Source organism: Triticum urartu, chromosome 5A (genome assembly GCF_056163025.1).
Source record: "Triticum urartu cultivar PI428250 chromosome 5A, HENAU_Tu73, whole genome shotgun sequence".
NCBI classification, from domain to species: Eukaryota; Viridiplantae; Streptophyta; class Magnoliopsida; order Poales; family Poaceae; genus Triticum; species Triticum urartu.
Genome location: NC_141877.1, coordinates 684,807,979 through 684,833,515, shown reverse-complemented (window position 1 = coordinate 684,833,515; position 25,537 = coordinate 684,807,979). Strand labels below are relative to the sequence as shown.

The 25,537-nt window shown below is 45.0% G+C and overlaps 1 pseudogene; it reads left to right on the top strand.

The window, feature by feature from the left end:
- Positions 1-16,638: 16,638 nt before the first annotated feature.
- LOC125507686 (flavin-containing monooxygenase FMO GS-OX-like 8 pseudogene) lies at positions 16,639-18,662 on the top strand (annotated as a pseudogene).
- The last annotated feature ends 6,875 nt before the right edge of the window (positions 18,663-25,537 follow it).

Below are 25,537 nucleotides of genomic sequence, written 5' to 3'. Positions count from 1 at the left end.
GGGATCAACGAGCACCTCCTTTGGGATGCCATTATACTGAACCACGGCAGTCTTCATAGAAGCTCTTCTAGCCTTGTCATCGCTGTCCAGACCAAAATTGACACTACAAAAAAATACACTTCCATGATGATACGTGTTTTTCACAGTAGGTCGCGTTTTTTGTCATGCATGTACATCCATGACGATTTTATGACAGAATCAAGATAGTCATACCTGTGCTGTCGTAGAAGTGTTCCATGGCATTACCAAAATTATCATCACGGAAGTGTTCACTTCCATGACGATAAGTCGCGCGTCACAGAAGTGCTTTCGTCAAGGGTGACCGACACATGGCATCCACCATAACGGAACGCCGTTAAGCTGTCGGGTCCGGTTTTGGATCCGATAACCTGTTAACAGCCCCGACCAATGGGGATTTTCCACGTGTAAAATCATCATTGGCTGGAGCAAACACGTGTCGGCTCACCATTGGGACAGATGTCATCCATTCATTGGACCGAAGGCGCCTATGATACGGCGACATGTGGCACGGCCCAACAGAGGCCCATTCCTGTGAAAAGGCCGGCCCTTTTGACTTGGTCAAAAGGTGGCGGGCCGGCCCACGGAAAGCCTGTTAATGGCATGTTCACATATAGCCCATTTACAGCCCGCTAACCCAGGGCCCGTTATGACCTCTCCGAATTAGGCCCAGTAGCGTCATCTGGGCCGTCCAATATGATTCCAGCCCGTTTTAACTTCCGGCCCATGTGTGGGCCATGACTTCTTTCAGCCCACATGAGGCCCTTTGTAACTCTCACTAGTAGAAATGGGGCCATTTGTCCCGGTTCATACGGGCCTTTTGTCCCGGTTGTTGAACCGGGACTAAAGGGTCATTACTAATGCCCTGGCCCTTTAGTCCCGGTTCTTACACGAACCGGGACAGATGGGCCTCCACGTGGCCGGTGCGCCGAGCCCAGGCAGGAGGGCCTTTGGTCCCGGTTGGTGGCACCAACCGGGACCAAAAGGCATCCACGCGTCAGCATTTGAAGGGCTGGGGTTTTTGGTTTTTTTGAAGGGGGGGGGGGTTTGGGGGGTTTTGGGGGGGTTAATTTAGGTGTTTCATATATTGTGTTAGCTAGCTAATTAATAGGGAGAAGTGTCCTCTCTTATCTCCGTGCTTGGTAGACGCTACGTACTATACATAGAGAGGCCCTCGACACGCTAGCTAGTAAGAAAATGAAGGAAACCATTAAGTACAGAAGTTCGTCATGCATACCGAGAGAAGTGATCGATCGACCTCTCCTTCTCCGAGGGATTGGTCGAATAACAAGTTTTCGTATTATCTATCCGACGCTACTGGCTACATACATATACAATATGTAAGATCTCTTACAATCCCCTAGTAATTGAAATCAACTTCCACATGGTATTCTCCGGCTTTATTGATGACGTGGTCAAGAAAGAATCCCGCCAATTCCTCTTGAATTGCTTTCATGCGATCTTGTGGTAGGAGTTCATTCCGCATCTGCCACGTATAATTTGAAGAAGGGGGTTAATACATATATATGAATGAAATTCAACAGAAATGATGGTGTAATAAAATGAAATTGTGAATATTATTGCTTACGCACTTCATATTGTCTTTTAGAGTAGCCCCGCTTATTTTTCAAAGTCGCGTTGTAGATGAACTCGCACACGTAGTATCCACAGAAATCATTCCCTTGTTCCTGCCACAAGCACTTTACGAGAAATAGAGGTCAATCAAACTGATAATGAAGCATTATAAATGGCATTGATGAAAGTATAGCTATAGAATCAACGGGAGATGCGCGTAACTAGCTAGCCAGTAGTACTTACTTTCAGGGATGTATATCGCAGCTCCTTCGGCAGTCCCGGAGCTTCTGTGGTGAACTGTTTCCAAACCCTGCAAGACAAAGAAAATAATTATTATTACTTGAGATATCAGGAAATGAACAAAAAGTTGCCGATATGGTGCGATAATGATCGATTGAACTTACTTGTTGAGCATTTTAGTCATGTCCGCATAGGTTTCGGGAGCTTTTCGTCTCGAGTCTAAGACGGTTAATAGTCCCCGTTCAAGCTTAATATCTAGAAGAACATAGTGGAAGCTGCGCACGCATGCATAACTCATCAATTACATTACTATAACCTCGCTCGAGTAATAAGGGAAACCGAATATGCACACGACAGTAACACTCACTCGAAGTTGTAAGGAAAGAGTATGGTATCTTTGTTTTGATTTTTGATCAACGATTCTAGCAAGTTGGCCTCGGCCTCTTTGGCGTGCTTTTTAACCTGAATTTCATTTATGATATTTGTGTTAATGAACCCAATATCATACATTTCTTGTTTTCTGCACTCGACGATCTTCAATCTGCATAATATATTGAGGATAATTAATTATAAATACATGCAATGAAAGAGCCGAGCTATATATAGAGACTTAATGACAGAAATAGTACTTACAGACAGTAGCAAAAGACCGTTAATCTATCGAGGGTCTTTTGATTGAAGAACGCGAAGAACTCCTCAAATGGAACAGGCAACAGATCAGTTCCAACGAGGTCGTGCTCCTCTTTAATTCTCAGATACAAACTATTCGTCCCCTAGACTCTCTGCAGGTTTTCATGTACCAATCATCATCGTTGTTAGAGATTTTTCATCTTTGACGAGAGGCTTCCCGTACTCGTATCTGTGTTCGTCCACCTTCATGAAATCAGGAAGTTGATCGTCAGGCAGGTAATCTGCAAGACTGCCATAACCGGCCACCGTCCCGGGAGCATTAGCGACGATGTCGCCGCTAGACACATTGAGCGGGGGGCACGATTGATTTGCTTGTTCGCCGAGCTGGGCAATTTTTTTCGCAGCTTCTTGTTCTTTTGACCTTTGATGTCTGACAGTACTTTCCGACCGCTCCGCTTCGAGATATGTCTGTTCAGTAATGCGCTCGTAGTTGGTTCTCGGTGGAGACTTTGGTGGTTTCCTCAGGGCATTGATAGTGCGCTTTGCTTTCACCGGATCAACCTTCTCCTCCGGAGGTGGATATCTCTTTGCTTTCAACCCTTCAAAGAAGTCTTCCACTTCGGCCCGCATGATCTTTGTGTTTTCCTCCTCGGTTCTCTCGTATGGTAACTTCTCTAGAGGCTTGAGAGAAGGACCGTATCTGTATTGCCTCCCGCCTCTGGCTATACTGCTAGACGCCAGAGCAGACGGAGCGGCTGCGGCGTCTGTCTTCTTTCGTGCTTGCTTACGAGGCGGAGGAGAAGGACTACGACGCGCCGGAGGAGCCTGGGCGGTGGCGGGTCTCTTCCGCCCTTGCTGGCGAGGCGGAGAAGGAGGAGGCTGCTGGCTGCTCGGGCGCGCCGGCGCAGGCGGAGAAGGATGCGGAGTGCCGCCACGCGCCGGAGAAGGAGGCCGAGTGCCCTGATCGTCACTCGCCGGAGGAGGAGGCGGTGGAGGAGGCGGAGTGCCCTGACTCGCCAGAGGAGGAGGCGGAGTGCCCTGACTCGCCGGAGGAGGAGGAGGAGGAGGCGGAGGCGTCCAATTCGGAAGGTTGATGAGCTCCTTCCGCCATAGGCATGGAGTCTTCAGAGCAGAACCCAACCTAGTCTCCCCTTCACCGGTAGGGTGGTCAAGCTGGAGGTCCTCAAATCCCTCCGTTATTTCATCCACCATCACCCTAGCATATCCTTCTGGAATCGGCCGGCAGTGAAAAGTTGCACCTGGTTCAGTAGGATAAACAGAGCCAGCAGCCGCCTTGACCTTAAAATTCATCCATTGCGTCATAATGTGGCAATTTTGAGACTCCGTGGTAGCATCCACGGGATAGCTTGCAGGAGCCGTCAAGACATGCTTCGGCTGAAGCAGCTCGGTGGAAGCTACGCTGCTTCTCTGCTGAGATGGCGGGGTAGCTTCGGGGGAAGCTTCGGCAGGTCGTTTGTTGCGATCTGCTTCTCGTTCCTCTAGCCCCATTACCCTTTCGTGCAGCGCCTGTAGTTGCCTATGCTCCAGTTTCTTCCTCCTCTCCTGGGTTTTGTAACCCCCTGCGTCCGGAAAACCAACCTTCCACGGAATGGAGCCTGGAGTGCCTCGTGTTCGTCCAGGGTGCTCAGGATTCCCGAGGGCCATTGTGAGCTCGTCTTTCTCCATGTCTGGAACGAACGTCCCTTGTTGCGTTGCATTGATATAGTGCCGAAGCCTCTTGACTGGTATTTGCAGTTGCTCGTCCGTCCAATGGCACTTCCCTGATACAGGGTCCAAGGTTCCGCCAGCCCCGAAGAACCAAGTCCAGCAACGGTCTGGCCAGTTCATTGTCTCTGGTTCGATCCCTTTATCAAGCAGATCATTCTCAGCCTTAGCCCACTTAGGCCGGGCTTTGAGGTAGCCACCTGACCCCGTGCGATGGTGAAACTGCTTCTTCGCAGCATTTGCTTGTTTGTCGCCGACATCTTCTTACTCTTTTCCGATGTCGCGTGGGCCACAAATGCGGGCCAGTGATCTCTGATCTTCTCATATTTGCTGATGAATTCTGGTGTCTCTTCTTTGTCGACAAACTTTTTCAGCTCTTTCCTCCACCTCCTGAATAGTCCTGCCATCTTCTTAAGAGCAAAAGACTTGATTAATTTCTCTGTAACTGGCTTCTCCAGATCCTCCTCTCGCGGTAGGATGAAATTTGCCTTCAGCTCAGTCCAAAGATCATCTTTCTGCATATCATTGACATAAGACACCTCAGGGTCTTCGTTCTTAGGCTTATACCATTGGTGGATGCTGATCGGGATCTTGTCCCTAACAAGAACCCCGCACTGAGCAGCAAATGCGTTCTTTGTCTGGATGGGTTCAATCGGTTCGCCGTTGCGCGCGATTGCTGTGATCTCAAACCTTTCATCCGAGCTCAACTTTTTCTTCGGGCCTCGTCTCCTTACCGAAGTTGTGCTCGATCCGGAGGGCTAGAAAAAAGAAGAAAGACGAGAGTTAATTAATATGTGTACATATACCAAAACAATGAATGCATCAATTAGCTAGTCAGCACAGGCTTAACTAATATATATCAGTCCTAAATAATCCAGCACCTCCTTCAACAGCACCTCCTTTACTGTAGTATTGAGAACAAGTCTTTGTATGCCACATCTAAGTGGCTAAATCAAACATCATTCAAATCATTCCTACTAATGCAACATAGCCTAAAGGTTTTGTAAAGAAAATCCAACGACAAAAAAAAAATCCATAACTAGATCGTATGATCAGGATCCCCTAACTACCAATCGCAAAGCTCTTGCATAAAATTCTTCGCTCCAACCTTATGCAAATCATTCATAGTAATCCAGTATAGCAGAAAGGGCTAGAAAATTAGCTCCACCAACATAATGTTTCCGTAACCAGTTCGTATTATGAACTACTATGAACTTGCAATCACATCTAATCTCATAACGGCCTTTACTCCAAGTAAAGACAAGCACACACAATCTTGCACAAAAATACTACCTTCGACGAAAAACTAATCTGCCAGGAACAAATACCAAAGATCTTACACACAAATATGGCATCTCTAATCTCATCACAACCTCCTTTTTGGCCCAATCAACAAAAAAAAGTATGAACGTTTCAAGAGATGGGAGGAGACGTGGAGGATGATACCTTTTTCTTTTTACTCCGGTGTCGGCGTGAGCTTCCGCAGAGCGATGGTGATTATCCCGGCAATGGCTACCTCTAGACACCAAAACTTTCTGGGTGGTTAAGGAAGGAGCGATATGCAGAAAGAAAAGATGGGAGGGATATGCGGTACGATGGAAGGGTACATATCTCCCATGATATCTGACGATATATTTACAAGTAATGCGCATGGATGGTCCGTCCGTGATTTTAGGGTGGGTTAGTCAGTTGGAAGATTTGTTAGTTAGCCTATTTAGAGGGAGCACGATGCTCTGGTGCTGTTGTTAGGGTTTGTTAGCCCAACGGAGGAGTCCCTAGTTCTTCTTTTACCCAAAGGATTACGACCACCCTCTTTCATTGCCGCAGTCGCCTGACACCAAATCAACCATGTCGTCGTCGAGCTTGATTAGGTGCGCGCTGAGTGGCGGATCAGTTGATGTGCCCCTGATCCCTTGCCCTAACTGTGGCGAAACAGTTAGATTCTATCTCTCCAGTACCGAAGAGCATGATGGTTGGGTGTTCTACAAGTGCAAGCACCACGATGTACAATCCCTTTACACTTTGGGTTGACATTTACTGCATGAGTAATTTTTTCTACTGTTTCGTTAGTGCTGGTTTGATTTGTGGCCACTTGATTCATATGATCCATGTGATTTCTGGCGCTGGGAACTAGAGTACGTAGATCATCTTGTTGGTACAAGAGTCCTTGTTGGTGCTTATGCCCTTGATGCAATGGCTGCGGCACAGGATAGAAGGGAACAACTACAACGCGCAAAAAAACAGTGGGAAAAGAATGCATGTACCAAGAGTGGCAACATTGGAGGCAGGAAAAATTACAGTGAGAGCAATCTGGCAACCATTACGAAGCACCAAGCTTATACGATGTTAGGACTAGGGAGACAAATTGTTTTCATGCTGAAGCTGTTGACGGCTAGTGTAATTGTGTTGTGTGTGTTGTGTGTGATGTTGATTGTGAAGAAATAATATATTTGTGATCGTATCAAGGCGATTATCATGGTTACATGTAATAACATCTTAATAAGAAGAGGTGTTCTACCCCCAACCCTCTTTTAACATGGCAGGTAAGAGTAAGAAATAAATCTTATACGATGATTGCATGAAATAGTTGTTTTGATTATTTCTTACCTTCTTGACTATTATGAGAAAATAAGGGGTAAGACGGAGCATGTCAAAATTGCTAAAAAATAATGAATAAACCGAGTTGCAATGAAGGCAATCGAATGGAAAAACGTAAACGACCATTTAAATTCTTGCCCACTATCTTGTGCATGAACACAAGAGTACCATGAAATAAAAATAAAGTATGTCATTACAACAATGACTTAAAAAATCCCTTAATTTATTTTCGCACACTACATTTTGCCAAAACTACTCTAGAGGCACATCAGGAACATGGGAAACAAATAGATAAATCCCATGATCTCCCAGGTACAGCAACATCAGCACCTTCTGTCCTAACAGCAAGAGTTTTTCCTTCTTCATAAACTCGTTCCATTTGTTGATGCAGACACAACCATCAATATTAGAAATGGTGTATGTACTTGACACAGTACTATGTGGATGATAAACAATGGTTATGGCACCATATTCCTCCATTTCTTCGGGGACAACACGATTAGGTAGTTTCTGTTTGAAAACAATATTTGTTGCATCAACACGTGGAAACTTAATGTTATGTAGTAAAGGAAGAACATTTAATTTGGAACAAAGCTAAAAACATACTGAAATGACACAAAATGAATGAAGTACCGAAAGATGGTTACCGAGAAGTTCTTGTTGCAATCTAACCATGTCAACGTATGGAGGAATGCATATGCTCTTCCTTGATCATAGTTTCCAGCATCATGACGCTCCACTAACTTGTCAAGGTCCATCACTTGGCGTATGACATACTCCATCATTCTCTAGTTTAAGCTTGTCCCCTCAGTTACAGCGACATTGTCAATAATATCTCTTTTCTCATTGGACAATTGGTAGCATGCTACAATATTATAGCACAGACAATTTAATTTATTATATATGGTATATGATAAATTTAGAGTAATAAACTTGCAGGAGCAAAAAATTATCTTACTCGGATGTATGATAGGCAAATTCCCAGTTGTCACAACGCTACTTGGTGCTTCCGAATTGTCAGTACTGAACGTAATCTCCTGACCCACATGTAGCGTGTAAACTCTAACAAATTCTTTCCAAGACTCCCCTGAAATGTATGTCAACTCATTGTCATTGGTAATCTCACACGAGAATTCAAACCCCTCATTGGTACTGAAACTTGCTTCAAAGTTCCCATATTTTCCCAAGGGCACTCCAAATTTCTGTGTGAAACTGCATCTGTCGTAGCAGGGGATTACCTGAGTAGCATATGTACGATTGCTAATATATATGAACTGCCTGTTAATCTAAAGAATTTGTCCAATCATAGATGACTAGCATAGTATAGTTCACTACTTCTTAGCAGTATTATCATATAACCCCATAGAAGATTTAAATTAACATGCACGTACACAAAACCATTTTATCATCTAAGAAATCAAGATGCAATATAACTCTTTTTGCAGTAAACATTATGAACAACTGACTGAGTACAAAGGGTCCGAGTACAATATTCATCCAATATTACTGCCTCTGTCCAAAAAATTGTGGACAAATTTTTGTACATACGGATGTATCTATGCAGAAAACAAGACGAGATACATGCGTATCTACATGGATCTAACACATTAATTTTGGATCGGACGGAGTACTAAATTTCTCATGATATTTGCTATGGGTCATGTCAGACTGGATCTTACTATCTTGTTTGCAAATCCCGCTCAGGGAGACAGTACAAAACTCCCTCATACGATGCTCACGGGGCACAAACCCTTGGTGTCCAAACAAATGCCACACTGCGAATGGAGATCAATCTCATTACTAGTACGCACAGTCTTAAAGATTAGTGCTAGCAGTTGAATTCAGATCTCCTTAACCATTTTCGCTCGAGAGAGGGACGTGAGGAGGAGGGGCGAAAAGAGTAGTCACTTCCGACCCCTAAGCTGACGATGGCGGCAGCGGCGTCCAGAGATTTCAAAAAGTGCGTACGCCCGGCATCTCCGATCTTATATTGGAGTGGTTCTGGAGGTGGTAGGAGGCCCCGATGCCACGGGTGGTTAGGAGGAAGGCGGTGCAATCAAGGGATTTAGGGAGAGGTGGCGTGCGTGAGTTATGGGATCTTTTAACATGTATCATCAAGATTAAAAAAACATTATGTTGTGCTAAAAAATACATTTCATAAGGGTGAACTAGGTTTTTGGTTCGAAACAAGTATGAATGATATATAATTCCAAAATTGTCCTTGTCCATTTTCAAAATAAGTTTCACAACTATACATGCCATGACCAATGCAAGCAAGCATGCAAAATGGTTTTTAGTTTAGCGAAGTTTTTCATTTTCGGACGAAAATGCCCGAATGTGGCCGCACGTGACAACACTTGCAATCATTGCCGAAAATGGTTCAAACTAGGCATGGAGGCGTACAATGGCCATGAATTGTCACCACAAAAAAGTTCGGTTGACTTAAGATAAGTGAACAAATCGTCGAGCATTTTTGGAGGGTGCCAAGCTAGCCCGGAAGGGCGAGTCCGGGAGCACCTCCATGTTAACACCACATATAAATGATTCCAACTTTTTTTCATGCCCTCCCATGAGCAAATCAAGCAAACATGCAAATATGGTTCTCAGTTTCGACAACTTCTCCACATATTGACATTAGTTGCAAACTTTACTAAGAATACTTCAAACTTGGCATGGAGGACTAACATGACCATGAGTTGTTACCCCAAATTTTTTGTGTTGATTTAAGAAAGGTCAACAAACCAGCATGTGTCTTCTCAGAGGATGCCATGTTAGCCCAAATGAAGGGCGCGTATTGGAGCACCTCTGTGTTTACAATATCCACAAATGATGCCAACTTTATTTCATGATCTCCCATGAGATAATCAATAATGCATTCACAATGGTTTTAAATTTGGCCAACATTTATAATCCTTTTGCAATTTCGAAGCGAAAAAGAAACATCGCATGCATGGTCTACCCCCCTAGCCACACATCAAAAGCAGGGGGCACATGATGCATTACACTTTGTTTGTCTTATGGTGGACCTAGTTGACACACCAAGCCTAGTTGGATCATTGGCCTACACTGGATTCCATGTCGTATGGAACCTCGGGCACATCAACTGCTCCCGTCTAGAACCTTCGAACTGCATTGTCCACTTTGTGAAGCAAGTACAACATGAAATTTGTGAAATTCCCCCAAGCATGCAAAAATGCTATTTAGTTTACACAAAATTTTGCATGTACGGTAATTTTTTCGGCCGAAAATACTAGAAAACTGGCCACACGTGTCATGGTTCAAAAAGTTGGGTCGATTTCATACAGGTCAGGATAGTACTATAGCATCTACTCTCAAAGCGCGCCAGGCTCGGCCGGAAGGGCTTGTGTTGGGGAACCTCCATGATCACACCATCTTCATATTTTTTCAAATATATTACATGGCCTCCCATGACCAAATGAAGCATTCATGCACAATGGTTGTAAGTTTCTACTAGATTTTCCATTTTCTTCCATTTTCGGTCATAAATGCCCGAAAAGTGGCGCAATTGCCAAAACTTGCAAATTTTGCTGAAACTCATTCTAATGTTGTCCTGTAAGCCTGTAATGTAACATTTTCCATTGCATGTCATAAGTTGGGTTCATTCCACATGAAGCATGATCTGCTTGGTTTGTACATTCAATAGTGTAGTCGCGCTTCTGACCGGGAGCGTCACGAAGGTTCTCGACGGAGGCAGCGCGTGTACCGCATCGACTCCATGGATGGAATCCAATTTGAACCAATGTTCGCACTTGGTATGGTGTCAATTAGGTCCACCCTTAGGCAAAGAAGCTTGAAGGCATCATGTGCTACCACTTTTGATGGTAGTCTAGGGGGTAGACCGTCTGGGAGGAAATGAAAAAAATCATGAAAATCATGTGTAACCTTGAACGCACTGTGCATGCATGCTTGATTTGGTTCATTGGATGGCATCAAAATAACTTGGAATCCTATGTACATGGTGTATTGAAGGAGATGGCCCGAGACGGGCCCTTCCGGGCTATCCTTGTAACCTCGGAAAGCACGTGTTGGTTTATTGACCTATATTAAATAACCGCCAAGTTTGTATGGTTACAATCCATGGCCATGTTAGGGATACATATGCCAAGTTTGAACCATTTTCATCTAAGTTTGCAAGTTTTTTCATGTGTAAATCTTAGTCTAAACTGAGAAGCATTTCACATGGCAGCTTGTTTTGGTCATGGGATTCCATGGGAAATAGTAGACATCATTTTGTATTGTAGATGATCTACTAAACATGGGGGTGCCCCCAAACACGCCCTTGCGGCCTTGACTGGCACCCTCTGAAATCACATGTTGGTTTGTTGACCTACCTCAAATCAACCCAACTTTGCATGGTTGCAAGCCATGGTAATTATTGGGGTACATACAAATTTCAACCATTTTCAGCAAAGTTGCAAGTTTTGTCACGTACGGACAATTTTTGGGCATTTCCAGAACAAACAACATATTTTATACCACTTAAAAAATACATTCCTTTCTCGACGGTACATTTGTTTTTTCTTTGGAACATTACATTTGTTTTGGCCAATTACATGCTAATGTTTCAACCTCCCATAACTCACGCCACCCTAATCTCCCGAAATCCCATGATTACAGCTCCTCCCTCCTAACCACCCGCGGCATCCAGGTCCCGTACCACCTCCCACGACTGCTGCAAGATCAGATTGTAGCCGCCGCCCGCCGCCCACCGCCCACCAGGAACGTTGCCTGAGGGGTCGGACGGCAGTGGTGTTGGCGCCGCCTCCTACGCATGTCAACACGCCGCTGCTCCTGTTGCTGTCGTCGAGCGCCACACATCCACATCAAGTGTGGGGCGCACTATCCGTGTGAAGCATTGGGCCGCTACCGTTGATGACAGAAGGTTATGTGATCATAGCTATTTTTGTAATCTTTCTCGGACACGCACGTCTACTAGTAAAGCCCTAATAGGTTTCCCACAAGTTATTCTAGCCATCAAGATTACCTGATCATAGCTCTCATTAATAACTATCAACATGATCAATCTTGGCACACTACACTAACGTCCGAAGAGGTAATACTACAACAAGGGTATCTCTTTCATGAAATAACACATCGTATGTTTATGCAATCCCAAAACCCTAGTTGAACTATCCCAATGTTATGCATGACCAAAATCTGTAGTGTTCTTAAAGTTACATGTAGTTCATATTATTTAATAAACTCATCCGTGCCTGCGTATAAGATTCTATTTTTGTTACACATTTCTCAACATGAAGGTCAAATAAATTGAACCGGTTTTGCTTCTGTTCCATAGGTGCAGTAAAATGGAAACTACTGTTAAAAGTGCTGCTAATGGAGAAAAATACGTCTCCGAAATGACCGATGAGGTACGTAGTTGACATTTCGTTTGAAAACTGTACTTGCAGACACTTCTTTCATAATCGATAAAATCTATTGCCACTTTTGCAGGAAATCTTGAGGAAGCACGGCCATATGAAGTTAGTGTGCTCACCGTCAAGGCTCGCCAAAGTCATGAAATTGTTGTCACCAGAACACATAGAGAAAATCATAAGCGATACCGGTCTTGGGTGTCTAAACATGATTCGTGAATTTAAACTCTGGCACATTATGTTGGTAAGACTAACAAAGAGCTTCAATAGTGAGACATCGTCCATTACCATAGGTAAAACACCCATTCCTATCACCGCAAAAGACGTGCACCATATATTTGGCCTTGCGATAGAAGGGGAGGATATTGATGAAAAGCTGCAAAGCACGCCGGATCCAAATTTGTTTAACACATTTCAAAACAATGGGAGCATTGATCTGGCTGACCTTGAGACAGCGATCTTAAGTTCCAAAACTCCGGACAATGATTTCCTGGCGCGGTTCGTTCAATTCGCTATTGGCACAGTTTTAGCACCAATAGCACAATGTTATGTCGATGTGAAATACCTTAAAATTATTGCGTATATTCAAAGCCTTCGAAAATTGAACTGGGGATGTTTCAGAATGAAACACTTGTTCAGGTACATACACAAATTTAGCTCTCTTGATCAAGTATCTCTACAGGGAAATCTACCTCTGCTTCAGGTTAGTGCAACATCACTAGTTAACATTGTACAATTCTTTTTCTTTTCTATATCTCTCTATATTGACGAAGTAATTTATTGTGAAGATTTGGTACTGGGAGCACCTGCGTTCCGGCAAATTGATGTATACTCCTATACCCCCACCATTGGTCGCACGATGGGACGAATGCACGTGTGTAATAAGAGCAGAAGCTTACACCTCAGGAGGTCTTCATAAAGGACTGGCGTGTTTCTAGATTTGACCCATGTATATATCCGGTTATTTATTTGCTACTACTGATTCATTGTACCTGATTCAAAGGTTGTGATGGAAATTTGTGCTCGACAACCAGAGGCCAACAATAGAAAGGATCCAGGAAGCAAAAAAATTGTACGTGAGGATGAAGGTGATTCATCTCGAGCACAATCACAAGGTCAAAATATGAGTATCCACCAAGTAAGCCCAACAAAGACAATTTTCATTTTCCAAGATCAGTAAAAGGTCACATCAAAACTCATTCATTTTGCTTTGTTCTGAACGGGGTGTTATTTTGTTTGCACATGTGGGAATGATAGTTGCAGCCCTGAATGCACGTTGTGCTGAGCAAGAAAAGAAGATAGGTAGACAGTTAATGGAATTTCAGCATAGATTTGACGCGAAATTCCTCACCCTGAGCGAAGAGTTAATCGACATTAAGAGTAAATATGGCAGTAATCCTAGGCTCTCGCTGCTCGAGGATGAAATTAAGGACTTAAGGAGGGAACTGAAGGTATGTCATGTTGTGCATTTTTTATTGTTATGAATATGTTCCTCCATATTCATTATTGTTATAATTGTTATAGGAATTAAAAAACCAAACTAAAGTCAGCCGACAATCCGAGTCACAGAAAGCAGGCGTCGAGGTAATAATTATGGCCCACCACATAAGTAGTATTACCAAACTAATTATAATTGACCATTTTTGTTGTTGTAGGAACAAGTCAATGTGTGCAGTGATCCCATCATGGCGACTCCTAAGTTCGACGCATCCACGCCACGTACTTCGACTCCAACACCAAGTGCCAGACACGTCCTGCCAAACAAGGACGATCCTCGAATCACACCATTGAAGCCTCTGTTTGATAATGATTACGTGCTCACCGCTGAGGACAAAGAGGCAGCCATTTTCATCCGGGGAACACACGGCCCTGTTGAAGTCGTTCAAATCGGAGACATTCCCCTAAGAGCGGAACAACTGAAGCCAATTTACGATAAAAAATACATCTGTGGTGATGTAAGCCCCTTGTACTCCATTGTACATCAACTATTTGAAATGTTGGCACATCATTATATGATTACAAATTTGGTAGGTTATTATGGCGTATGCTCACATCAGCGGAGTTGAGACTGATACTACCTCAGTCATATCCCCTAATGAAACCAGAAAGATTTTACAAACAAAAGGGGTTATTCCAAAGGGCCGTGGAAGCTCGTTGGTTCAGCGTATTGCAAATAAATTTGTAGGACACCGGAAGGTACCCGTTTTCCTCACTTTCATATATCGTAATAGATAGTGTAGATGAAATATTTCAGGGGTCCCCCGAACCATAATTGTTACCTTATATACATTATTCCGTGGAATGAGTCCTCTTTGACTTTACGGCAGGTCCACATCTCGTTGAATGTGAATGATAACCACTGGATGGCAATGGTTTTCAATTTTGACAAAGAAGAGATTCAAATCCTAAACTCCTTGAAAAATCAGTTTGACGAGTCGAAGGAAACTGCTCTTGTAAGCTTTATCTTGCTGCCTCTTTACTGTCGCATGGCACATGAACTCCCAAATCACCGTAACCCTTCGTAATACTCGTATTATGCTAGGTGGAGGCGATTCAGGCCTGCATGGACAGAGCGGTGAAGGATGGCTTGGTAACACCAGATAAGCCCATCAAATTTACTGACTGGGAAGTAGTACTGTATGACAACATACCGCAACAGAATGACAGGTACGTACGACCTCCTAAATTATTCCTTGCCGACACGTCCAAGTTTACTAAAACCTAAACTAAACACTACAGGCATTCATGTGCGTTTTTTACACTGAAGTACATGTTGACATGGAACGGTGAAGTATTTACCGACAAAGTGAAGTAGGTGAGCCAAACACTATATTTTCTTGTAGAATATCTTAGACTGAACGCTGTTCTGACATATGTGTCGCTTATCAAATGTAGTCACAGATATATATATTTAGCTGGAAAATAGTTTCAAGCTTGCTGGGTTCAGATTGCAACAGTCTTCGCATGGAAACATACAAGTACCCCATAACGGTTAGCGAAAAAGCACAGATATTTTATTGTATTCACATGTGTCATGACGCTACCGAATGCACTGATGTCTGCTGTACATGCGGAGACGTATGAAGCCTACGTTGCATCGGAACCTATCAATTCACAAGATGATATCCAAGAAATTATCGGTATTGTTTAGTGCAAGATATCAGACATGTCGAGCTCCCCAAAGGATCCCGACACCCCGATCTCCCCAAAAAAGCGGAGAGCACGTGGACGCCCGAGGAAGTTTGTTGATGAACTGCAAGCTAAAAAAACAAAAACTATGGAAGAGCTCAGAGTGAAATTTGATAGCAAGACCATTGCTAAACAAGTGCCTTCTTCGATATCAAGACGATCACGCAAGCCGTCACAAGCTATATCGAGCCCATTCAAGTTAACCAAATGGTAGTTTAGGTACGTACTCAGTAGCACTGTAGTTAGCACTACTTATAATACATTTGTCATTTACGATTTGGTGATTGAACTTTATCAAACGTGCATCGGCGAGCGGTGAAAGATGGCTTGCTAACACCAGCTAAGACCGTAAAAAGTAGGGTATGATAACATACCTCAATATAGCAATCTCTCCTGTCGCAGTACATACTTTTGGCAATCACGAACATTATATAATTTTGGCAATTAGGGATACATGCTCAGTTTTTTTGGTTGAACTGCCAATAGGTCATTATGCCAATCATTTGCATGATATACTTTTGGCAATATATTATACAACCTAAGTGCATGTAAAAAAATGGCAATAGGTACTTTTGGCAATCATGTGCTTGCTACATTTCTGGCAATTACTAATGCATGCTCATTTGTTTTGCTTCAAATGGCAGTATGTACTCCTGGTGAACATTTGTGTGCTCTACTTTTGGCAGCTATTAATACAAGATCATTTATAATGGTTTAGCAGTCCATAGAAATAACTTGAATGTCATTATTTCTAAACATACCAAATTCAGTGCAAAATATAGCATTAGCATCTTCAGTTAGAGTAATAACATATATGTACCATATATCACCATAGTGGAGGTATTAGGCAAGGTTGACCGCAATGCACTTATTAGTACAGGGTAGGTGCTTACAAGATAAACAATAGTTTAATGAAGCAACACCGCTTATTAGTACAGGGTAGACGCTTAATTAGGCGCCTATCATGTACAAATTGGCACTGCTGCTTCAGAAAACCATATTTAATATTGTTAGCATGTACCTAAGAACGTAGCATTGGAAGTTGGCCATTACCAGAAATGAGCAATGTACTACCAAACACTTAAACATAGCATGTTAAACACTCACAACCCAAAAGATAAACCGGCGCATAAGTTCAAGCAGTACGGTGGGGCAGAAGTATCACACGACAACCATAACATAAAAACAATCTTAACTAGGGTGGGCCAGTAGTAACAACCAAGTAGCGCATCAGATCCTCGGTATCTTGGCCGGACGAGGAGGCCTCGGGAGGTAGAATGGCAGATGCCCCTTCGCGTACTTCCTAAGGAAGGCACCAAAAGTGGCATGTTCAGCCCGGACGTGGGGCTTGTGGTTCCTCCCATTACCACGGCCGATATCGGTGCCATGCATGATCAGGTTGTCGTAGTCGCTCTTGATTCTCGCGCAGCAGAAGGGGCAGGCTATGTTGCCGTAGAGCCTGTCGGAGCCGCTGCGGTACGGGATTTCCCCATTCCGCAGCCTCCTGAGGACGTAGCGGCTCTTGCTGTCCGTGCTCTCCATACTATCATCCACGTCTTCGTCATCTTTCTCTGTGTTAGTTGATCGACAGCTATGTCAGATTAGGAATACTGAAATGTAGCATTTCATAAGAGTATCAAGTACATGGATGACAGTCATTGATCGTGGTATGTTAGCAATCGATATTATTATCGACCCACCAAGGAAAGCAAAGCGTGGTCACCGTCGACCAACCGATCGGCATGGATGCTGGGGGCGGCGAGTCAGCGTTGCAGTCCAAGAGCGTGTGCGTGGTGGGGGGCGGCGTGGCCGGCCTGGCGGTGGCGCGCGAGCTGCGGCAGGAGGGCCACGCCGTCACGGTCATGGAGCAGAGCGGCGACATCGGCGGACAGTGGCTGTATGGCCCCCGGACCGACGTCGAGGACCCGCTCGGCGCTAGGATGCCGGTGCGCGTGCCCAGCAGCATCTATGCCTGCCTCCGCCTCATCAGCCCGCGCGAGGCCATGGGCTTCTCCGACTTCCAGTTCTTCCCCGGGGACTGGAGGGCCGTGACCCGCGCAGCTTGCCGGTCCACGGCGAGATGCACTGCTACCTCCGGGACTTCTGCGACGCGTTCGGGCTCATGGACGTCGTCAGGCTCAACACCATGGTCCTGCGCGTCGCCCCCACGCCGACATCGACGATTATGATCCGTCAGTGGAGGTCCGTGCAGCGCCTCGGCACCACTGAGGATGATGATTTTGCGCGGGAGGAGGAGGTGTTCGACGCTGTGGTGGTGGCCACCGGCCACTACTCGCAGCCGATGCTCCCGAGCGACATCGAAGGCATGGCGGAGTGGACGCGCCGGCAGCTGCATAGCCACTTGTTCCGGACGCCGGAGCCATTCCTCGGTGAGGCGGCGGTGGTGGTCGGGTGCGGTGAAAGTGGCAAGGACATCGTGCTGGACCTCTGACGCGTCGCCAGGGAGGTGCACCTCACGGCCAGCTCCGAGGCCACGGCCGCCACGCCGGCCATGTCGAGGATGCTGGCCAACCACGGCGACGTGCTGCGCCTGCACTCCCGCATCTGCCGTCTTCACGCCGACGGGCGCGTGGAGTTCGTGGACGGCTCCTCCGTCGTGGCCGACACGGTCATCTACTGCACGGGGTACACCTACTCGTTCCCGCTCCTGGACACTGCCGTCGCGGTCACCATCGACAGTGACGGCTACGTCGTCGGCCTGCTGTTCGAGCACGTCTTCCCGCTGTCCCTGGCACCGTCCCTCGCACCATCTCTGTCCTTCGTGGGCATGGCGAGGAAGGTCCTGATCCCGTGGTTCTTCGAGGTGGCGGCGCGGTGGATCGCGCAGGTGTTGTCCAGCCGCCGCGCGCTGTCGGCGGAAGAGGAGATGCTGCGGTCCGTGGAGGAGCACCTACGCGCCAGGGAGGCTGTTGGCGTGGCAAGGAAGCACACCCACAACATCGCCGGCATCGAATTTCAGAAGATGTACGAGTTCGGGGATAAGTACTCGGACTTGGCGCCGCTGGAGGAGTGGAAGAAGGAGCTGCTCATGTCCAGCATCGCGAGCATGATGGCCGACGTGGAGACCTTCCGCGACCGTGCCTATGACGACTGCAAGATCGTGCGGAAGGGCCTGCGGGGATGGCTCGCCTTGGCTGCTCAAGCTCAAGCAAAATCTATGGCTGTTGTCGTTGACGTTGAAGCTGATGTGCAGGCCATCGCTAATTAAGTTGTCCTCCTCAGCGGAATTACGAGTAGACCGCGTGACATGTAAGAGGTTTTTATTTTTATTTATTTTTGCAGGGAAGATTCAATCTCATTCCCTTCGAGTTTCAATTAATAATTGACTCATGAGCAAAAAAGTTTGGTTACCAAAAAAAGACTGTTTCATTGAATTCAAGTATGATTGTCGAAACGTAGAAATAGAAAAGAAAAACATCGAATTTGCATAGACTCTTGAATCCTATAAAAAAACACCTTTCAAGTAAAAAATAACTTATAGAAGCACTTGAGCATGGTTTCGGCCTATAACCAGAGGGAATGTTTTTCAAAACCGACCTGATTTTGGGCATTCATAGAGGGAAATGAAAGTCATGCGATAAGCAAGGTAGAGGTTCGTCTACCCAGAGTAGCCATTCAAGGAGACAAGTACTACCATTGTACATTACATCATCCACCATCGACCTTACAATTGAGGCCGGTGGTTCCTCAACCCACAACGAGGATGATGTTGAGACCGCCAGCCTAGCTAGCTCATGAGAGACACAGTTTGCCTCCTAGGACAATGGGCGAAAGACACTGAAGTATAACCTACCGATAAGACATTGCAGTCTGCATAAATTGTCGCTGCTCCTGTCACAATGAAGCCGCCCACATTCATCATGTTGATCACCTCCAAGTAATCTGCTTCCACCACCAGGTTGCTTACTCCCATCTGTTGAGCCAGAAGAATCCCATGTCGCATTGCATATGCCTTTGCTGAAGTTGCGTCCGAAACATGCTCAAGTTTTTCATTGGATGCTGCTATGAATCCTCCTTTGTCATCCTGCAGCACATCCCCGACCGCTCCTTTAAGAGTTTGTACATAAAATGTTGCGTCAACATTAAGCTTAACATGCCCCTCCTTTGGCTTAGTCCATCCTTCGTTCTTCACACCCGCATCATTCTTCCTCGCCTTGACATAGTTCGCTGTTAGAGTTGAGATCGACAAGGCCGAATGAGCACACTTTTGCACATCTTCTCCATGGACTTGTTGCCTTCTTTCCCACCACACATATAACAAATGCCCACGAGGATTAAGACATATGCACTCACATCTGGAAGCAAACGTTCTCTCATCGGTGCACACAAAATATAGTCCAGCAACAATGAACCGGCTCGGTCCACTTCGCATGCCTCCTCCACAAAACCAATCAAATTTAGACACCTCCAGATCTCTATTGCTCTTGCACAAGTAAACGGCACATGCTTGATATCCTCACATCCTGCTGCGCACATTGGACAGTTCCTGGATATAGCAATATGTCGGTTTGCTAAGATTCCGAAGCATGGTATAAAACCATGCAACACTTTCCATGCATGTATTTTTATTTTAGCCGGAAGTGAATTATTCTACCACTTCGTCAATACTGGATATTGTTGTAACGGTTCTCCTACAATTCTCTCAAACTAGCGCCCGAATTGATGATCCCACTCTGCATAATACGCCGATCTGACCGTGAACATGTTATTCCTTGTGAACCTCCATGCCAAAAAATCCTCCATCACTCCTTGCGGCGCAAGCGAAATAGATAAGATTCTCTCCGCTTCTACCTACCAAAACATGTCATTGATAATTAAGATCTTGATCCCATACTCTTGTTGGCGGATCAATAAGGTCTCATACTTTTGAAAGCAGGTTTGCTCCTCTCGGCGTAACTATGCATCCGTCTGCACTCATGGCAATCCATGGATCAGACCAAATATTAACTTATGAGCCATCCTCGATCCTCCAAATTGCCCCCAACATGTGCGCATAGTGAGTCGGGATTTTCCATAAGTCTCCATACCTGCTTGGCCAGCGAGGCGAGATTAAAACTATGCGAATCTCTGAACCCCTGAAGGAAATATGCCCAAGAGGCAATAATAAAGTTATTATTTATTTCCTCATATCATGATAAATGTTTATTATTCATGCTCGAATTGTATTAACCGGAAACTTAGTACATGTGTGAATACATAGACAAACAAAGTGTCACTAGTATGCCTCTACTTAACTAGCTCGTTGAATCAAAGATGGTTAAGTTTCCTAGCCATAGACATGAGTTGTCATTTTATTAACGGGATCACATCATTAGAGAATGATGTGATTGACTTGACCCATTCCATTAGCTTAGCACTTGATCGTTTAGTATGTTGCTATTGCTTTCTTCATGACTTATACATGTTCCTATGACTATGAGATTATGCAACTCCCGTTTACCGGAGGAACACTTTGTGTGCTACCAAATTTCACAACGTAACTCGGTGATTATAAAGGTGCTCTACAGGTGTCTCCGAAGGTACTTGTTGAGTTGGCGTATTTCGAGATTAGGATTTCTCACTCCGATTGTCGGAGAGGTATCTCTGGGCCCTCTTGGTAATGCACATCACTATAAGCCTTGCAAGCAATGTGACTAATGAGTTAGTTGCGGGATGATACATTACATAACGAGTAAAGAGACTTGTCGGTAACGAGATTGAACTAGGTATTGAGATACCGACGATCGAATCTCGGGCAAGTAACATACCGATGACAAAAGGAACAACGTATGTTGTTATGCGGTTTGACCGATAAAGATCTTCCTAGAATATGTGGGAGCCAATATGAGCATCCAGGTTCCGCTATTGGTTATTGACCGGAGACGTGTCTCGGTCATGTCTAGTTCTCGAACCCATAGGGTCCGCACGCTTAAAGTTCGGTGATGATCGGTATTATGAGTTTAGCACCCGATCATTAGTTGAATGATCTGATTGACATGACCCATTCCATTAGCTTAGCACCCGATCGTTTAGTATGTTGCTATTGCTTTCTTCATGACTTATACATGTTCCTATGACTATGAGATTATGCAACTCCCGTTTGCCAGAGGAACACTTTGTGTGCTACCAAACGTCACAACGTAACTGGGTGATTATAAAGGAGCTCTACAGGTGTCTCCAAAGGTACATGTTGGGTTGGCGTATTTCGAGATTAGGATTTGTCACTCCGATTGTCAGAGAGGTATCTCTGGGCCCTCTCGGTAATGCACATCACTTAAGCCTTGCAAGCATTGCAACTAATGAGTTAGTTGCGGGATGATGTATTACAGAACGAGTAAAGAGACTTGCCGGTAACGAGATTGAACTAGGTATAGCATACCAACGATCGAATCTCGGACAAGTAACATACCGATGACAAAGGGAACAACGTATGTTGTTATGCGGTCTGACCGATAAAAGATCTTCGTAGAATATGTAGGAGCCAATATGAGCATCCAGGTTCCGCTATTGGTTATTGACCGGAGACGTGTCTCGGTCATGTCTAGTTCTCGAACCCATAGGGTCCGCACGCTTAAAGTTCGGTGACGATCGGTATTATGAGTTTATGTGTTTCAATGTACCGAAGGTAGTTCGGAGTCCTGGATGAGATCGGGGACATTACGAGGAGTCTCGAAATGGTCGCGATGTAAAGATCGATATATTGGACGACTATATTCGGACTTTGAAAAGGTTCCGAGTGATTCAGGTATTTTTCGGAGTACCGAAGAGTTACGGGAATTCGCCGGGGAGTATATGGGCCTTATTGGGCCATACGGGAATAGAGGAGAGAGGCCAAAAGGAAGGAGGCGTGCCCCCCCCTCTGGTCCGAATTGGACAAGGGGTGCAGCCCCCTTTTCCTTCTCCCTCTCCCCATCTTTCCTTCTCTCCTACTCCGGAAAGGAAAGGGGAATCCTACTAGGACTTGGGAGTCCTAGTAGGACTCCCCACACTTGGCGTGCCCTGCTCTAGGGCCGGCCTCTCCCTCCCTCCTTTATATACGGGGGCAGGGGGGCACCTCTAGACACTACTAAGGTTACTACAAAAATTTAGTCCCACCTCGCTCCGTGAAGAGAGTTTGTACCACCTTAAATATGTTACTTCTACATCTTTCACAAGCACTTGGTCTTCATTGAACTCTATGTGTAGGATCTGTGGCCGCAATAGGAATCCTCGCCTGTTCTTAAACCAACCGTCGAGGATTCCTATTAACAAATCAGATTGTACACAAAAAGACAATTGATGATCAATGTATTTTTATGTCTATTTCTAACATTGCAGTAGCGTGTTATCGGCGAAAGGCGCTACTGATAGGTCGTTTAGCAGTAGCGCAGGTTGCCATAGCGCGCTACTGCTAAGCCATTCCATCTCCCCCCGGCCCCCTCACCTATCCGATCCAGATCACACTCACACACACACTCGATCTCCCCCTCAACCCCCGCGCCGCCAGTCCTCCCCCATCGCCCCTCCTCCGATCTGCGCCGCCGTCACCTCATCCTCCTCACTGGACTCGGTACCGGCCTCCTCCTCCTTCGTCCTCCCTCTACTCGCCGCTGGCCGACCCCTCCTCGCTCTGCCTTCCTCCTCCATTCTCCCTCCACTCGCCGCCGGCCAGCCCCTCCTCGCTCCGCCTTCCTCCTCCGTCCTACTCTCTTCTCCCTCCTTGAGTCGCCCCTCCTTCTCCCTCCTCCCTGCTACATTTTGATTTAGTAGGCTAGTTCATATGCAACATTCTGATTTAGTTGATATGATTCAGTTGATTTAGTAGGCTAGTTGATTTAGTTGATTTAGTAGGCTAGTTGATTTAGTTGATTTAGTAGGCTAGTTGATTTAGTTGATTTAGTAGGCTAGTTGATTTAGTTGATTTAGAACATTTTGATTTAGTATGCTAGTGGATTTAGTAGGCTAGTTCATATGCAACATTCTAATTTAGTTGATATTATTCAGTTGATTTAGTAGGCTAGTTGATTTAGTTGATTTAGAACATTTTGGTTTAGTTGATTTAGTAGGCTAGTTGATTTAGTTGATTATAATTGTCCATAAAATGGCGCCACCACCACTATGCTACTGTTTTTCTTTCCTGTGAAGTGAATCATTAATCCTTTGCTCATATTGCTTTAGGAAAATATCACATGCTACTGTTTTTCTTTCCTGTGAAGTGAATCATTAATCCTTTGCTCATATTGCTTTAGGAAAATATCACATGCTACTGTTTTTCTTTCCTGTGAAGTGAATCATTAATCCTTTGCTCATATTGCTTTAGAAAAATGGCGCCACCACCACCACCACTATGTCGACTGTGCAAGTCAAGGTGCGCCAGCAGCCTTGCAACTGGCAAGCTGTTTGGCATCTACTTCCAGCCGAGTTTTCGTCATGCGGCGGTAAGAAATTAGATGAAATGTAACAACTATTTTATTTTTAGTGTTGGCATTACTGCATTGTGTCATTTTTCTTTTCTTACACAGACCGTCCCATGCAATGTGAGGTTGACATTCAACAAGCTGACAGGAGACACTGTGACATTTGAGGCTCCTGGGGGGCGTACACTATGGAGGTCAAGAAAGGACGCAATATGTCGCAGATTGGAGGAGATGGATGGGCCCGTTTCCTCGCCCGCATGCGTCTTACTGGTGGTGAGTTGATCAGCTTCTCCTTCAGAGCAGAAAGACCCAAGCTGGCTGTCATTTATCTCAACCTGGTGGAAGATGATGAAGATGACGAAGATGAAGAAGATGATGAAGATAATGAGGACCCACTCGATGAAGATGATGAGAACCCACTTCATGAAGCCATCGTAGCTCAAAGAATGAGGCTGAGCGAGGAAGAGGTGTGCAACCTATGGGACATAATTCCACCACGTGCTGACTTTGTCGGGGTGCCATTCGTGACCCGCCTGACAAGTACCATGGTCGATCGACATGATATGGTATGTTATACTTACAAATGCAAATTATCAGATGATATGCTTAGTGTAGAGTCCAATGATATGTTGTGTGGAATCTAGTCGTTGATATGCTTTAGTGTAGAGTCTGATCACATGCTTATTAGTGTAGAATCCAAGGAACTATTAATAGTGTAGATAATCCATATATACTTATTAGTAGAATTCATGATTAATTAGTACAAATGCATAGTACTGTGTCTTTTTATAGTGTAGAAATCTAGACTTAATAGATATATTTGCAAGAGTATATGTGAGGCTATTTATTAATTGATATGTTTTTCTTATTCAGAAATTGCCAAAGAACCTATCTGTGAGTTGTGGTATCGAGCCTGATGAAGAAGGCTCAGCTGGACTACGCCTTACCGCAAGGGGCTCCGTCACCACCTGTACTTACCGCATGGACACAGACGGTCGCACACACTGAAACTCGGTTGGGTGGAAGAGATTCCTCGTTGGCAAGAATCTTCGTGTTGGACAGGCCATCCTAATTACTATCAGGAACACCCACCGCCCCAGGCTTGAGGATGATGATCGTCGTCGATATCATCTAGAACTACATATGTGTGTATGGCTATATCATCTAGAACTACATGTGGTGATCGTCGTCGATATCATGTAGAACTACATATGATGATCGTCGTCGATATCATCTAGAACTAAATATGATGATCATCGTCGATGTCACCTTGTACTGCTTGAGGATGCATGTTGAGTATATATGAAATTGTTATCTAGTACTCCCTCGGTTCCAAATTACTCGTCGTGGTTTTAGTTCAAATTTGAACTAAAACCACAACGAGTAATTTGGAACCGAGGGAGTACTACCTAGTACCTATAATGCTTTATGAAATTGATATCTAGTAGTACCTAGTATCTGGAAATTGCAGTTTATTGAAGCTGGAATGGGGAAATTGTGAAAGATATAACAATAGCGCGGGCTCAGGAAATCGCTACAGCTAACTAATAGTAGCGCGTTTCGAAAATGCGCTGCTGATATAGTCAATGGTAGTAGCGCGGGTACAGACAACGCTACTACTAACAGTTAGATGTAGTGCCTTATTGGTAGCGCGGGTGCCCGCGCTGCTGATAGCCTCAAAACCCGCGCTACTACTAGGGTTTTCCCTAGTAGTGCTTAGCCGTGTGCGGTGCCTCCCTCCACCATATTCCACCTCGGTAATATCGTAGCAGT